A 17,814-nucleotide genomic window follows, 5' to 3' on the forward strand; every position below is an offset into this window, starting at 1 on the left:
CTTCCTGGAAATAGGGCTTCTGATATCTTGTGTGGAATATTGGATGTACACTACCACTTGACATGTTGATATGTGAAAACTGAGGGTATGATCTTGCCCCATTGTGATTTCAAGAATAATATTCCAATATTATGCTGGCAGACTATTCTGTGTGTGCTGTCCTGGGGGTCTGAGGTAACATTATAATCCCAATAATAAACTCAAGCATTATTATGCGAAACCAAAACGAAATGAATCTAACATTTGCCGTAACATGGAATTATTAAAGAACTCAGACTTATTGGTAATCTGTCATAACCTTTGACTGAATGAGGTGATTTCGTACAGTATCCTCAGTGTGGTCGATTTTAATTTTACACAGCCGTTTTACCAAAAATTAACGTGACGTTTCTTTTTCAAGTGGAAGGCTATTTGTTGTTATCGTGCGGTTGCGCCAGCATTCAACCGTACGAAAAGAGTAGGTGTGTTTACATGTTGTTTAATGTATAAGTATAACTCTTTGCTGAAGACCAATTTTAACCCTGATGTTCACGGGTGAAGCTTGAAGTGGGAGGGGTGGATATGTAAATATATATTTTGTATGCAGAAAAACGCAGTTTTGTACAAAAATATGAATAAAGACATTGTAATTTCAATGAGTATCGAATGGGTACATAAAGTCAGCAATCATTTGTTGACATTAAAACGAACCAATCTGCAACGGTGTGTTCGACATTTTTAACATGTCAATGTTATGTTTTATCAATACAAGCAGAAGGCCTGCGAAGGTTCGATCCCCGCGCACCGCGTCATACCAAAGACGTTAAAATATGGTACTTTGCTGGTCTCTGCCCGGCGCTCGGTACGTAATGGGTACAACAAGGAATGGTCAGCCCGGAGTCAGTATACTGTGTCTGAGGAAGCGGTATTATGCTATGCTTAACTGCGGTATGGTATCTCCCAGTGGGCTAGCAAATCTATAAAACCAGCTTCATTCTGGGCTAGTACAAGCAGCCGCACATACGTCATTTCGTCATATGAGTTGAAATATTCTCAAGCACGTGACGTTGTAAACTCAATTTCACCCTCACCTCACCTTTGTATCAATACAGGTTAGTCCATAAGATGAATGCACACTCTTAACTGTATTGGCTTATTGTCTTCTTCATATGTCCTCGTAAATAGCTGTTGAAATATACCTAATACATATAAAAATCAGAAACCCGTGTGAACCAAGAGAAGAGGTGTTGAAACTTTCCACAAAAACCTTTACAAGCGATAGCTCATAGTGTGTAGCTCGTTTGCGGTATATCTTAGCCACTGCTGCCTTTGAATCTTCATAGAACTATACATGTTACACATTTGTTTAGCTTAAGACATTGGGACATCTATTTGTGAAAGTATGACTCTATAATATATCGCATAAATGAATTAGTAACAGTTACTTTTCTTGTGTAAAGTATCAGGCCTATGTTGTTGATCATGTCGCAACAAATTACCTGTTGAAAACTAAAAGGAACGCACATATTCAGTCAGTGCTTCGTAAGGCAAAATCGACTCCCATCCTTCAGTGTAACTTGGCATTTACTTGGAGTTACAGCGCGGACACGTTTAGGGTCAATAATGTGATCTGTGCATAACGATATACACGCCAAACGGTGACACTTAGGAGTTTAGTGGCAATCTATTTTGTTCGATGTTACTTTGACAGTCAAAACACTTTGTTATAGTCTCCTCCTTATCTGCATATCTGGCGGTAATTATTATGTAGATAGGCATTCCTGATACAGTAATGGAAGCATGCTCGTACAACCTTGGTCAGAAGGCGAAGTGTCAAGACCATTTGAAACACATAAAGTTTTTAAGGTCCGCTATTGCAGACCAAGAGATACATCACATATTCCAATGATTACTATCCTATGCGTTCGATCAATGTTTAATCATCTTTTGTGACTCAGTAGAATAATGAATATACCATCTGCTCATTTTGGTTGATCTCAGCAACTGCTTGTTCGGATTTGAAAAAGATTAACCTCGTAAAACGTGAAAAGGAAAACACAGTACAAGCTGACAAAGACAGTGCAGCTAATACAGGCCTTTCAACATTCCCCAAATCCAGTTTCTGTTAAAATGTAAATAGTAGTCGCACCCACCGATAATTCAATGGGTGCATTTGGCCAGGGTTTCCTAGATATCATTCTTCTAGTTGACATCAAAGCCAATTTTTCTGACTCTCCCCTACCAATTTTGTGTATTGATGATCACTAATACTTTTACATATTTTCCCTCTTATCTTATAAACTAGTTACAGTTACATATATATACCCCAGAGCAGCAGTCGAAGCTTGTTAGTGTGACATTGTTCAAAGGTGACCTACAACCCATTTTTAAGTCTCAAAGACATCTGCAAACGCATATTCTTTTAAGTCCCTTTGGACCGACAGGTATGTTACATATTCCCATGATTACTACAACTAATTCTCAACTTGATGTTTAAAAAATCATCTTTATGTGACTAGATTAAAATATTGAATATGATGTACTTGAAATAACAGTATCTGTTGATTACAATTACAGCAGAATTCTGGGCAGATATTAATTAAGCCTCTCTAATCGTGCCAACAAAGTATGACATACTGGGTATCTCATATCATCTACAAACACGGATAATGGCACCTGAACCTTACCAATTAGGAAATTGGAAGCTTCTGCAATATAGAACGCATGGTCAATGTATATCGACTCTTTTTCATATTGACATAGAAATAAATGACAGGTTCATATAAATGTATTTTCAAAAACTCTTTGCCAACTAAAGGCCGGTTAGTCATCAACTAAATCTGTGATTTCATTCTGGTGAAATTGTTGTACACTGGCAGTTGATTAAGTCGTAATAGTTTCATATTCGGTAGGTTACGGGCCGATAAAAGCACACTAAATAAAGCTCGGCTATATGTTTGAGGTGAAGGTTGTGAAAAGCACGCATTGAAATAAGGCTTCTGAAGGGAAATTATATGAATGATTATGCACAACAATTTGTGTGTTTAATCTTAATTTGTATGTACACGTTGTGTACATACCTATTAACATTAATGAATTACGCAAACTGAGTTTAGAGGTAGTAACCTAAGCATATTCATATATTCATTGTCACTTATGACATAATGCCCTCTCGAGACATGAAAGTGTGCTCAGTTCTATATAATAGCTATATCCTATATAGCTTCTCCTTTAGTTTAGTATATATTTCACGCAATCTTTATTATCGTCATTATACATGTGATATATTGCTGTTTATGATTTATAGTCAAAATTGTACGCACGACCACTGACAGTAAACTGTTTGAATGTATTGTCTTCTGATTAAGTGTATTATCAAGTTGCCAAAAAAGGAAAAGACCTTTGATTATGATAGTCTCGTTATGGCAAGTACATGCTGATTCATTCGGCAATTGTCATATTATTCTCCAAACTGTTACTGCCTTAGCTAGCTAAATGCACTTTCTTCCTAATTGAAATTTCATTGGGATATAGGCTCAGTTCTTAACATAAAACATGTTTATGTTGATAAAAACTGACCCTATACAATCATTTTAGATGGATTAAAAATGATATTGCTGCAAAGTCTGTCCCTCCACCCCCGACAATGTGTACATACATACGCAATGGTATAGTGATGTCTGTAGAAAGGCTAGAAATGCTAGGAAAAGATACTTAGTATTTAATAAATACCAAACTCAGGGACAGTTTACAAATAGCTTATGAAAAGTATCATTGAGGAACCATCTCCCAGTACACTTCTTCTCTTATTGCTTGTATTATATGCATTGTACAACATATTTGAGAACCGGGTTATGCCCCCACACACACCCACACACCCTGCCTTCACGATCACCTTGTAACCTAACCCTCCCTGATAGAAGCTATGGCTATCCCATTAGCATTGCTACTGATCAAAGCAGAATTATATTTCCAGATAGTTTATCCAACCTACACGCATCCAACAAACCATATAATGGACCAACTCAGGTTTTAGTTGATATTTTGAAGTGGCGTTTTCGACTCGACTGAGTTTGGTTTAATGCCGCTTTTAGCAATATTCCAGCAACATCACGGCGTGGGGACACTAGACATGGGCTTCACACATTGTCAGCTCTATGTGGGGGCGTTTTTCGAAAAGATAGGCTGTTACATATTTAAATGCGATTAAACACACAAAATCGTGTTGTTAAAAATGTTCATATAACTTCGAATTATAATGTCTAGAGTTGAAGCAATATACGCCAGAAAATAATTTGCTCATTTTAGTGTGAAGCAATTATGTTCCAGTTACCCTTTTTGCAATATCTGTGTTCATATTAAAGTTAGAAAACGAATGTTGATGATGCATTGATAGAGATGAAGTTTCCATACACATGATCTCCAGAGATAAACACATACCGACTGTATAAAAAACAACTAATAAAAGTAAACGTTAAACATTAACGAATCGGGGATATATATGTACATTAGATATTTATGGCATACATTTAATGCTACTAAGATACAACACTCTAATATGAGTAGCATGCTGAATGCCAGAAGGGCGTGTTGAAATTATCCAACCTCTATAAAGCGCCTTTTTGTTGTAATTAATCATGCAGGTTAGGCTATGGTGCGTAAAGACCACTCAGCATTTATACTCTCGGCACCTTGATTTCATACATGGAAAATCTTCATTAATATTCTCCTATTTCTATGGTTAAAACACTACTTGAAAATTAATTACCTTCGACCAACACTTCCGTTTGTGCATGAGTTCTTTTGTGTCTGAGGATATTGGAGATAACATCCTGAAAACAGCATGGCAGATCTAGAGCTGTTAGATAACAGTAAGTATATAATGCACTCATAATATCATTCTTCGTTCGAAAAACAAAGGAATTGACCGTTTTCGAAGAATATAATAGAAAAGTGTAATTTTGACCCCAGTTAACAAAATGACAATTTCACCGGTCATACTCAGCATGTCCATGACAAACACTGTTGCCGTGCCCTTCCCGAAAATAACTTGTTTGTGTTGAGGCAGTTATATGAAGTAGTTTTAGCTTAAAGGTCAACGAAGATTTACTTTACCCTTTAAAATGTCTTCGCTTTTCAATCATTTTCCCATCTAACAGGCGCCAATACCGTGTGTCGCACTTTTCGTTTAACTGTTGAAATAGCAACATATACACTGATAGATTTAATATGTAAAAGTAAGATCTGTTTTGCGACAATACAAAACAATTTTAATGTTTCCATGTTTTGTTTGTTTTTCAGTCGCTAAATTTGGCCTGGCTAAAATCGCATTTTGATTTGCTACCAAGGAACAAAAACTAGAGGGATATACGTCAGCTAGAGTGGCAGCTGATACTTTCGTGAAAATATGCACGTTTCGGTTCTGAAGGTTTAAAATGAATACATTTCCAAACCGCAAGGAAATGTACTTATATAATAAATCTTGACCTCAAACTGACATTCTAGATATAACGTTTCTGTCACGTGACAATCAATTATTTGTTTGTGGAGTGTATGCAACAATACCTAGGTCTGCTGAAGTGTTGCCTATTTTAACATCATATGAAGGCACTATCCAATTTAAGTCAAGACAACAAAAGTGCATTGACGCCTGTTAAAATGAACGTTATATCTCCTCCTAGAATGCGTATAGCTTACCTAGTGCTTAGCTTCCAGACAATTGTAAGTATATTACTTGTAAATCAAATAAGACATTCGGTTCGAAAACACGAATCGTTTGGAAACAATATGTTTGCCTCCGATTACCGGTAGAAAACCTATATCAAGTGAAAATTAAACTGTTGTGCAGTGTCAGTTGTTAAACTTACAAACTTGATTCTGAATCCGAAGCTGATGTTATTATGGGTGGCGTGCCCTCTGGATTGAGACCAATCCTTCTCTTTCGCATCTTCAGTCAGAGACGTTGAAGGCTGATTGGCAGCTTGTTCTGTGTCTTCTCACCATTTCGTGGTTCGTTGCATCACTGATGAAAGAACAATACTTTTAATGCACTCAGAAAGGAGTAAATAGCAAGTTATATGAAGATAACACTTTCCTTTCGAAAATAAACAAGCGACCTTCCGTTCGTGCAGAATTTTAGTAAAGAAATGTTTTGCTCTTCAGCCAATTTAATAGACATGGTTCTACGGTATGATCTACATTCACTGAACATTAGCCCAGGTAGGGAAGCATCAACTATCAAGTAATCAACTCACAAAAATGAATCTGAATCTGAATTGTAAATTTTTGTTTCTCTTGGATTTGCACCAATATTCTCTTTCTACATCTTCAACCCGGATGCTGACAGTTGCCGGCTCACTGCAAACGTTTAAACTGCAGCATAGGAGCATCCTTCCCCTATACCATGCAAGAACTCCATGAACATCGTCTTCTACATTTTCTTGATCTTGAATCATTCTGTCTCTCTCTTCCCTCAGTATCATGTAGAAATTCCACAACTAGACATGACTTGTTGTGCATCTTCTCGAATTTACTACGATACCGTTTCTCCAATTTATCAGTGAGCTCTGAAATAAGTAGGCACACCTTCATATTGAATTCTCATCAGTCCGTGGAACATTCTCAAAAGTCCATTTAGACCTTTCAGACCCGTGAAGATCCGGGGTAGAATAGGTCTTCAGCAACCCATGTGCTTGCTATAAAAGGCGAACTATCTTGTCGTAAGAGGCGACTAACGGGACCGGGTGGTCAGTTTCTGCTGACTTGGTTGACGTGAAAACTAAACTCACTCACTCACTCACTCACCATTTGGACGCTGAAAGGCTGTTCCCTGTCCATCGTGTCTGTATAGCAACCGGGACACAGCTCCTGTTCGTGATAAATTTAACTGTTGAAATTAAACATAGGAAATGCACACATGAGAATAAGACCGAAAGCATTAATTCTAGTGTTTCAGGGATCACATATGGCTTGAAGTGGATAATAAACTTCACCTTCCATCTTCGTGGGGTATATCCTTTGCGTTAATCGTTACATATTTTGCAGTATGAGTAAACTCGCCTCATGAGTTACTGAAGATCAATTGTAACCCGGAAATTCACCGGTCTCCATAGAACGATGATGTTATCACTACATGTGGATTGCCTTCACAGTGTTGTGTTATGTGTCCAAAGATCATGCTGATATTATTATTTATGGATTCTCCTCGGAATGAAATGGTGTGTTGAGCTGCATTATTGCGTGTGATACAGCATGGTATATTTACATGTACAATGTATTTGATCTGTTCGTCTGTGTTATACGCTCATGTGCTGTATCGGACTGAATTAGAAAGTGTTGTACTGAACGAATAAATGCATCAGTGTGCTTTAATGTAGTGTGATGCGCTCATATGTGCAATAAAATGACACCGACGGATTAGTATTGGGCAACACTTATTTAGTAACATCACTTAATGTGTATTTCATACCTTTTGCACGTTCAGTTGCCCGATAGTGTAGTTATATTTCACATCGCAATTTACCGCCCCTTTCACATCCATGTTTAAGGAAGCTTCTGAAAACACAAGTACATCACCATGGGATGTTAAGGGAAATGCAGTTTATATTGATGGTGAAGGAAAGTACCGAAACACTTACTAAACTAATTTCAACCTTTTTCTTCATTTACAGAACCTAAATATGGCGGACGGTTGTCCAGTCCGGTTGTACGTCAACGGACATTTGAAATGATTTTGTTCACATAATTAAACATAATTTGAAGATTATATCAGAGGGCGTACACCATGTACTTCGACAATACACGACATTATTATGCAGCACGATATCTTACTCTGCTGGTCTACTGGAGGCGTGCATGCTTCTTCTGTACCGTCACGCTGAGGACAATCATTGTTGTCAACTGTCGTCAGTGCTGACATCACTCGTGTCTGCGTCCATCTTCTTTGTCGGCGACAGCATCTAGACGACACGTGTTGCTCATGTAGATCACCACAGGTATACGGAGACACAAGTAATGTTTATTTTAAGTGTATTTTATCGAGAATTCAGGCCTCCGTTACACGTGACACCAACCCACTTATAGCTTGCTCGCTTACTTACCCACTACTCAATATGTAAATAACGATTGTCTAATAAATCTTCTTCAAACTGCCAAACCTAAATCTATCCCTCTTTATGCAAAAATGTACCAAAAAGCTTTCATGTTACGTTGCTCATTACCATAAATGTATATATACACATATCTTCAACACAGAAGCTAAGCACTTGTTTGTATAATATATGCACTCATGTTGTAATTTGGGCCTGTGGTCTTTCTACTGAATAAATTATTCAATAGTTACCCTCTCGTACACCCACCTACCTCTTTTAATGCCTATGTCGTGATCCCAGGCATCTAAATCTGGAAAACAAGAAATGAATAACCATGTATTCAGTCAGATACAACTACACATGCATACACACCTACGCGCTTGTGGTCAGTTTAACGTTAACAATACTATGAATGCATGTATGCATGCATGCTATAAATAGTATGTACTCTGTCTCCATTTAAGTGTAGCCATAATTATCGCCCTCACGTGTCAAACTAATGATTTTCTGCATATTCACTTGCTGCACATTTACATTACATTTAGATAACAATCATATCCCTGAGATGAGCTTGTATCGTTCACTCTCATGCATGGGTACTGTGTTATATGGGTTCAATGTCTACAGTCAACAATGTTACTGGTACACCGGGTAGGGGAATCCGAAACTAGGGGATTCCCCTCTTTTATTATAATTGGACATTTGCTAACAACAGAACGATCAAAATTAACTCTGACACTTGAGGAAACTGTCACCGGAAATATTGAACATGAACCGTAGTATGGTATGAGAGGGTAAGAGTTGCATGGCCAGGATTGACAGAAATATACATGCAATGCACATATAGTAATCTACTTCCGCATAATACACATTATCTATTTCTTTTCAAAGCAGATCAAGCCTAACCCTGATGATTTACTCACCTTAGTGCTGTCAAATTATTCCCTCAATCATTCCATGATATGTAACACATCTACAAATACAGAACTCTGTATTACGACATGGTAGGAGATAAACACTGGGAGTCGCTCTTCGCCGAGACGCCTACAGTTGCGGGTATGTTGATGACGTCATACAACCGGTGTTGTATAACAAAACGTGCCCTGCACCGATATGCACAACAATACTGTTTGCATGTTGTGTGGGTAAATGAGAGAATATGCTACGGCGGTGTACACTAGAAATGGGACTCGATGTATGTATGTGGAGAAACGGTCTTTGCCGTGAACCTGTCTGTCTGTCTATCTGTCTGTCTGCATATCTGTCTGTCTGTCTGTCTGCATGCATGCCTGCTGTATGTCTGTATGTATGTTTTATGTATGTCTGTATATATGTTTTATGTATGTCTGTATGTATGTCTGTATGTATGTCTGTATGTATGTCTGTATGTATGTCTGTATGTATGTATGTATGTATGTATGTATGTATGTATGTATGTATGTCTGTATGTATGTATGTATGTATGTATGTATGTATGTATGTATGTATGTATGTATGTATGTATGTATGTATGTATGTATGGCTGGAATCATGCAGAAAGCCAAGCTCCTCAAGACGTGAAACACTGAATGAAAATATGGAGAAACTGGGCGTGAACACATAACGGGTGACACGAACACATGTGCTGTCAGGTAAAAAAACAACATTCAACCGCTCACTCCGCACATATTTATATGCACTGAAGGCAAGAATAACTTTTGACATTGCAATTTAATGCCTACTGTCATACATGGTTAGACCACAAAGAGCGTCACAGTACTGTTCGAGGTCATGACTTGCATCAGTGATCGGGACTTGTATCCGTGGTCAGGACTTGTATCCGTGATCGGGACTTGTATGTAGACTTGTACAAATCCTCGTGTTTTCGTCGAGGACATAGCACAGTGGTCACGTGGGGTCACGTTCTCGTAGGTAAGATTGAATTCGTTATATTTCAAGGTACTGAATGAGTTGGATTTGGGGCGCTTTTAGTAACATTCCTGCGGTGGACAGCAGGCATGGGCTTCACATACTGTACCCAGTGGTTAAAGGTACGTGGGTATTTGTTTGGAACAGGTACATGGCGTTCTTACTGAAGTCACACCAGGCATATATGATACACCTCAAGCGGTTTTAATACTTTAAGCGCAAGTGGTACCGTTTGAATATGCTGTTATATCCCAAAAAACGTTATGGCATTTTGTGTGAATACTCTGCACACCACTAATATTATGAAAGAAAATATTACCTCATTCAAATCACCAGCTCTCGGTTACCTATTGTATTCAGTTCAGTACATTGTACATTCCGACATTCAAAAACGTCTCAACCGCGGCGTAAACACGTTTGTTAACAGCTGCATAAAAGGCCTGAATGGGATCACGTGTGAAAAGATATGAGTACGTTGCTTGTAATCACTCGGGTGTAGTGTGTTGATTCGTTGTTGTGATGTCAAGGTCAAAGTCAGTAGTGTGGAGTATCCCATCATAGCGTATGGTTTAGACAGGCAAACTGTAGAGCAGCTAAGGTTGCGCAACAGAGAAAAACTACCAGTCTTTCTATATGCGAGCAAGGCGAGCACAGGCTGGCAACGTACATCCCTCACTTTGGTTCGAAAAATATTTTTAATGTCAAAATATAATATCGCCACCATGAAAGGTAGACACCAAACCACCCCCACCCACACCCACCCCACCCCTCCAGCTGACATGGCGTTTCGTGGTACAAAGAGTGAGTGAGTGATTGAGTTTAATTTAATTTACTTTTAGCAATATTACATCAATATCTCGACAGGGGACGCCCGGCATGGGCTTCACACATTGGGGAATCGAACACGGATCTTCGGTGTGACGAACGAACGCTTTAACCACTAGGCTTCCCCATCGCCCCATGGTACAAAGAGGCGGTACACCCAGCACTCTGCCCAAAAGCATTCGAAAGTCTAGGATTTATTGACTTATGAATGCTTAAACATTCCAGGAGAAGACATGGCAACAAGTAGACAACTGGGGTTGGGTAAGTTCTACATAAACTGTAATTGAACACGCGACTGACTATCAGAGATCTATAAAAAACGGTCGGTGAGGATTCAATGAATTATGAACAAATCAGTGATGTAATGATTGATAAGTAATCTCTCAATGAACAATCAAGGACTTATTTAACAATGTATGAACATAGTGTCACTGAGATTTCCACTCAAGTGCCTTCGTTTTAACGATTCGAAATACCTTTTTAACGATGGATCAAAATACCGTCGTTTTAACGAATGATCGATATTTTTGCTTTACCGAATGATCAATATATGTTTGCTTTACCGAATGATCAATATATATTCGTTCTAAAGATGGTTCAATATACCTTCCTTTTACCGAAGGATTAAATTGTCATAAGAAATAGCAAAGTCTGAGGAAACTTTAGGACGGAGCAGTGTTAGGCCATCTCTTATGTACTCTGATAGGGGGCAATGGTTTGTTCAAAGGTTGCGAGCGATCAGAGCGGTTTGACACTGGACCGAGAGTCCACGCCATACACTTGTATCTCCTGACAGGTCAGTCATTAACTGGGTTTTATTTCATTAGTATTTGACGTTATTGCAGATACTGGTTCGGTTTGGTTGTTCTTTAAGACCGCATTTCAATATTCCATCTTTATGGTGGCGGGCTGTAAGTAATCAAGTCTGGACCAGACAATCCAGTGATCAACATCATGAGCACCGAAGTACGCAATTGTGATACGATGACATGTGTCAACCAAGTCAGCGAGTCGACCCTCCGTTAGTCGCCCGTTACGACAAGCATGGGTTGCTGAAGACCACTTCTATCCGGATGTTCAGACAATGACTACTTCCCCTAAAACAGTTCTGTGTTAAGACGGAAGCTGATAATACCTGTACAACTATGGGTTTTCATTTTCAGGGTGTTAATTGTCAAAGTTTATAACTCCTAAGAACTGAGGAATGAAATTTGACCTAACAGTAAGTTGTTGTAAAGTTTTTTAAACGTTTTAAGCTACAAACATTAATTTCACTCATTCACTGATATCCTATCAGGAACTATATGTAATGGAACACCATGAAAATCAGTAATTTCATGAAATCTCTTTAAATTTTAGGGAATAAATGAAATCCCTGGGGTGGGGACACAGCGATTTAACGAAATCACTGACAAAACCCGAAGATATGTCAGGTGTGTAGGGACCCGTGAAGATCCCGAGTTAGAATTGGTCCATAGCAGAGCATGCTCGTCGTAAATTAGGTGGCGACTATTGGGATGGGGTGGTCACTCTCGCTGACTTGGTCATCGTATCCCATTTTCGTAGATCGATGCTCATGTTGTTGATCTCTGGATTGTCTGTGCTAGACTCGATTACATACAGACCGCCGTCATACTGATGGAGTATTGCTGGGTGTGACGCTAAACAAGCAAACAAACAAAATCTGTGTGGGCCATCTGAGCGAAACAAAAAATTTCATTCCTTTCCGGCTTTTTTAGGTATCGATGGTGGTTTGTAGGGCTGCGCAATATAACCGGTTTACCGGCATTTACCGGTTCAGACATGAAAACGATACGTATTGCGATACGCTGATCGAAAACCGGTATTTTATCATGCATTCGGAAAACTTCGTAACACACGGAAATCTTCGGATATTTCCGTTTTTAATTGTTCTTTTCCCTGTTTCATTAGTGCCAAATGTTACTTACATTTTATTTTGTCATGATTAAAAGTTTTTAGAAAAGGTTAATCAATCATAGTGATTTTGTTGTGCTTTGCTTTATAATCAAGCATTAATTCGATTATAAGTAGTTTTGTTAAAAGATAGTCCTTGCAATATATTGCAATACATATCGCAATATATGTTTCCGCATCGCAATATATCGCAATATGGAAATTCTCTGCAATACCCACCCCTAGTGGTTTGCGCGATCCTAAACATGTTTGAACATAGCTAAAATGTCTTGTGCATGAATGACACGTGTAAACAGGAGGCAATTCCCGCGCGAGTAAATGGGATACTTCGAGAAACGTGGTGAAAGTAGCGTCGATAGGGATGACATATGATTTTTACATTCCTTGGGAAATGAATCCAATAACACGTGACCAATTCAACCAATCAGAATGCATGATTACAATGAACATGTAATTATTCACGTGTTGGAATATGGTTTCCTGTGTAAACTTTGACTGTAAGCTTGCTTGTTTCTTTCCTTGGTGTTTAGCGCAGCACTCAGCAATACCCTAGCTATATGGCGGCGGTCTGTAAATAACAGCTACTCCAATATTATGAGCGTCGATATACGAAACTGGATACCATGAGATGCATCAGCGAGTCTGACGACTCCTACGACAAGCACGGGTTTATATGGTGTATATATTAACGTAACAGTGTAAAAGACTGACATGTCTCAGTGTAACAATGTGTAAGCTTTTGAACCTCCTCTGTCAGTCGTTGATTGCTTGTTCACAGTTATGAAAGAACAGGCGGCAACTGTGTGACAATTCTGGAATTGAAGTTTGGGTTGGTCTTTGATAAGTCAATAAACGATCACGATTTTACATTCATAAGTGAGAGGGATCCACGTGACCTTGGATCAGTGATCTGTTAGAGGGGATCAATGGTCTGTCAGAAGGATGTTCAGTGATGTCAGAGCTGATCTGTTAGTCTCGGGATCCAAGGGTTGGTCAGATCAGTGATCTGTGAGAGGGATCAAGGATGTTCACGGGATACACTGGTCAGTGATCTGTTAGAGGGATCCAGGGATCAGTGTTCTGTTAGAGGGTGTGGTCAGTGTGATCTGTGAGAGGGATCCACGGGCTGTCAGAGAGGATCCAAGGGTTGGTCAGTGATCTGTTAGAGGACCAAGGGTTGGTCAGTGTTCTGTCAGAGGGATCCCGGATACCGGATAGTAAACCATTGAAATAAACGTAAATACAGTAGGAAATACATGCCATGACCGGATTTACGTATGTTTTCGGATATTTCCTAACTTCGGGCATATATTTCATATGATTCTATACCTTTGAAACATATGCTCATCGTACATTTTCGTATGCACAAGTACCTCGTTCATGTATGCCATGACCGGATTGTCAGGTATTTCCAAACATGAATTGCAAAACAGATACCCCAGTAGATACATGATCATACAGTATTTCCGATGCATTCCTTTAAATTTCGATGGGTGCTGAAATTTCCGATTTCGTTCTAAGTTTACCCAGGTTGGAAACATGTAAATTTACTTAGGTGGGGAAACACTTGTAAATTTTCACATGTGCAAATGTTTACACACCTTAGATATTTATGTATCATACCGGATTTCAGGGTATGTATATGAACGGTTCATACACCTTCATGTTACCTGTGCTCAAGCAAGATGATCATTTGTTTCGATCATGTGAATTACTTGCTTCACGTAATTTCATTTTCACACATTTTAGTACGTTTGAAATCAAAGTTAACGTGACCTCATTATCCTTATCATCAAAAGAGCCTGACTAAGAAAGCGGTATTACGCAAGCTAACATGGCTTATTAAGCTGCGCTCGCACCTGTTGCCAGTATCAGTTACGCTTTGTCAAATCTTGTGAGTGGTGAACAAAAGGGCGATGAGCTGCCCCTTCGTCCTTGCAAGTGTCCCTAGCTGTCCCAACAGAATAGCACTTTATCTCTCTCTGGTAATCTGTCTCACAGTCCCTGAACCACATTATTTTCCCTGCTGCCAAACCCTCTCTACAGTGCTAAAGCCCTAACTAAAGCAAGTCTTGATTTCCACAGGTTCTGAACCTCTAGTCTCACTGGGGCTCCTTTCCAATTTAAATGGGCTTGTTTGTTACTATCAAAATTATATATATTCAGAGACTAAGCATTAGTCTATCTCTCTTTGAGCACGGCCAAATACGCTACACGAACCAACTCGTAATTTCTTAAGTCTCTTCAGCTCTCGCATCAGTACTGTAAAATAAGTTTTGGCAGTACATAATTGGAATATTATTGCACTGCATGTGACCTTTCTTAATAGTCTAACAGTTCCTGAACCATGTTATTTCTCCTTCCGCTCAGCCTTTGCCGTAATAACGCCACACAAAAATAGTTTTTATCGTGTAGCGATTATGTCCGGATGGCACAGGCGGGTGCGTTTTCTGAGTATGCCATTGGCATGTTGGGCCTCTGGCATTTTGTAAAATTTGTCTTGATTGTTCTGTTTAAATTGACGATCCATAAACCCAGATTCCGAAAGCAAATGTCACACGAGTAAATGTGATGTTGCATTGCTGTAATTATCCATGTCGGACAAGTCCTTCTAACAAGGTATATATTCCGTTGTTTGGAGCAGGCCTATGATTATTACGCCCCAGTGTTGCTAAACATCTTGCAGACCTTTAACCTGACATAGACGCAGGACCTCGCATGTTCAAGTTCAGATCTGACAGGTGCCGAAAATATTGATTCCTACAAGAATGCAATATCTCAGTGGGTTATTGTTTTCCTAAGTAAGTGGAGTTCTTTCTACAACATTGGAGATAATGTCATCGTTGTCTTCCTGATATTCCCCGAACGGAAGCTCAGATTTGTAGGGAATAGTCACTTTTCTACTTTACCAGGATTCTTCGAACTTGCAACAGTCGTTTGAGAAGATTAGAGAGATAGCGTATGCAGCAACTATAGTTCGAAAATTTACGAAATACCGGTTATGTTTACACCCTATCTGATCTGCAGTAGTACAATATGCATATACGGCCCAGATAAAAGTATGTATTTTCCCACTACATCCCTTTATTAAATGGTTGTTAAGGTAGGGAAACTTTGTCTAGCAGGGTTGTCATGGTAACGATAATTTGGCATAGCGACGCTATTTAATGTCTTATTTATAGATTTTATCTGCGATTAGAATTTAAATCAGTTTTGGCGTGAGCATCTTTAGAGAACTGTCACAAAAGAAGCTGTAAAACGAATATTAATGTGATCGAACCTATAGGCCTTTGTCAAAGCGCGTTTCAGCGCGTTTCAAGCCACCTACATATAAAACCTTCATGATAAATATCTGGTAATCCATGGCACGATTCCATCCATATCATGAGCATGTGTTTGTGAATCATAATCAAATAGTGATGTTACAAGGCGTCCATGCCGCGTCAACAACACGTGGAAACGCACGAGAATTGCAATATGGGCCCCTAAACCACTGATGCTCCGTGACCTGGAGACACAATTCATGTGATTGAGCGTATGTAGGCAAAAAGACAAAATGGATACTCGTGCTGTTATGCTTTTGAATTATTAAGTATTCGTTCTTGTCACGGGATACAAGTATACTTTCCAGTTTCAACCAAATGTACATTCGAAGGATATCGAAATCTAGGTTAAGCTATTGGAATCATATTTACAATTAAAAGACATCCAAACAATGGTCTGTTGTCCAAATATTTTGTTTTCCATATCTTGTCCCAATCTGTATCCAGAGACCATACAATAGTCTATTATATAGTCTCTGTTCTACCATAGTCAGAGAACTATAATATTTTCCCTTCCGCCCAGGTCTTACTGTAATGCTTACGCCCTAAATGAAGCATATCTAGATATTCCTAGGTTCAGCGTCTGTTAAAACTCACTGCAGGGTTCGGGTTACAGAGTAAACAATACCAAACACCGGCGGCTGGAGGGGACCAACATCTTCAGTAACATTTACATCTGCCAACGCTTAATCTGCAAGTGGTGAGGCAATAGGCTAATGAGGCTAAGGGTCCTGTACCATGTTTGTGAAATATCTATGATGCCTTATATGAAGTCTATAATCTAGGCAAGTCTAGCTATGTATGGCTTTAAGTCACTGCTTGAAGAAAGGCTCCTTTAGAATTTCATTTGGTAAATATTAGTATTTCACTGACTCAATAACATTGAAAAACACATAGCAGCCTATAATTCATTTTGACTATGATTAAGACATCACTGTAAAACACAAGGGTTCTTTCCTTTGAGTTTACTGACAGGCTTTTGGTATCAAACATTCGGAACTCTGGCCAAAGGTGATGTTATGCTGTCTAGGAAATAAGGCGTTTTTGTAATGCTTTGGTTGCACTTAATGATAAGTGATTGTTAGAATACGATGTTTTTGAAGGATAATCTCAGCTGACTCAGAGACTTTGCACGTGTTTTCCCCACTCTTTCCACACCCATCCTTCAGTTTTTATGTTTGTAACATGATCTGCACACTGATAATTTAAAACAGGTATATGAGTAATAACTGTTTGCAATCTTTACCCAGTTAAGTTTTCCATTTATTAAGCAATTTTCAGTTTCTATAAATTTCTGGAAATTTTGTACGGAGGTACATTTAATTAACAGTTTCACCCAATAACAGTAAAGCATAGTTATAAAACGTTTCGGTACTTTGATAGATTAATACGTTCACATTATATTCCATGATATTGGGATGCCAAAATGATTAACATTATTATATAATGTATAACAAATCAGACAGCCAAAAGCAAAAATTAAAACGCATAAAGCAACATAAATGATGTCAGGTAGTAAGCTTTCAATAATTACAGAAACTGCTTAGTTATATAACTTTATGAACTAATTGCAATCACTACAGTTTTTATAATCTACCCAAGAGATGGAATCAAAATAGGTGTACAGTATATTCCGTCGGGTAACTGAAATATGAGAAAACGTCCTATGGGACAGCATCTGTATTCCGAATCAAAAGAGGCCATCTGACGTAGTGGTGTAACGATTCATCGATAGTATCGATGTTTGCATAGTC

At 38.7% G+C, this 17,814-nt stretch overlaps 1 long non-coding RNA gene across 1 annotated transcript; it reads right to left on the reverse strand.

Annotated features, from left to right (window-relative positions):
- Positions 1-7,442: 7,442 nt before the first annotated feature.
- Positions 7,443-9,151, reverse strand: LOC124275110. The gene is made up of 4 exons (XR_006898208.1): positions 8,993-9,151; positions 8,341-8,379; positions 7,810-7,937; positions 7,443-7,533 (listed from the first exon to the last, which is right to left on the reverse strand). It is a non-coding gene; the product is annotated as an uncharacterized LOC124275110 (long non-coding RNA).
- Between the last annotated feature and the right edge of the window lie 8,663 nt (positions 9,152-17,814).

Source organism: Haliotis rubra, unplaced genomic scaffold, assembly GCF_003918875.1.
Source record: "Haliotis rubra isolate DU_JTF1 unplaced genomic scaffold, ASM391887v1 Scf1985, whole genome shotgun sequence".
Lineage (NCBI taxonomy): Eukaryota > Metazoa > Mollusca > Gastropoda > Lepetellida > Haliotidae > Haliotis > Haliotis rubra.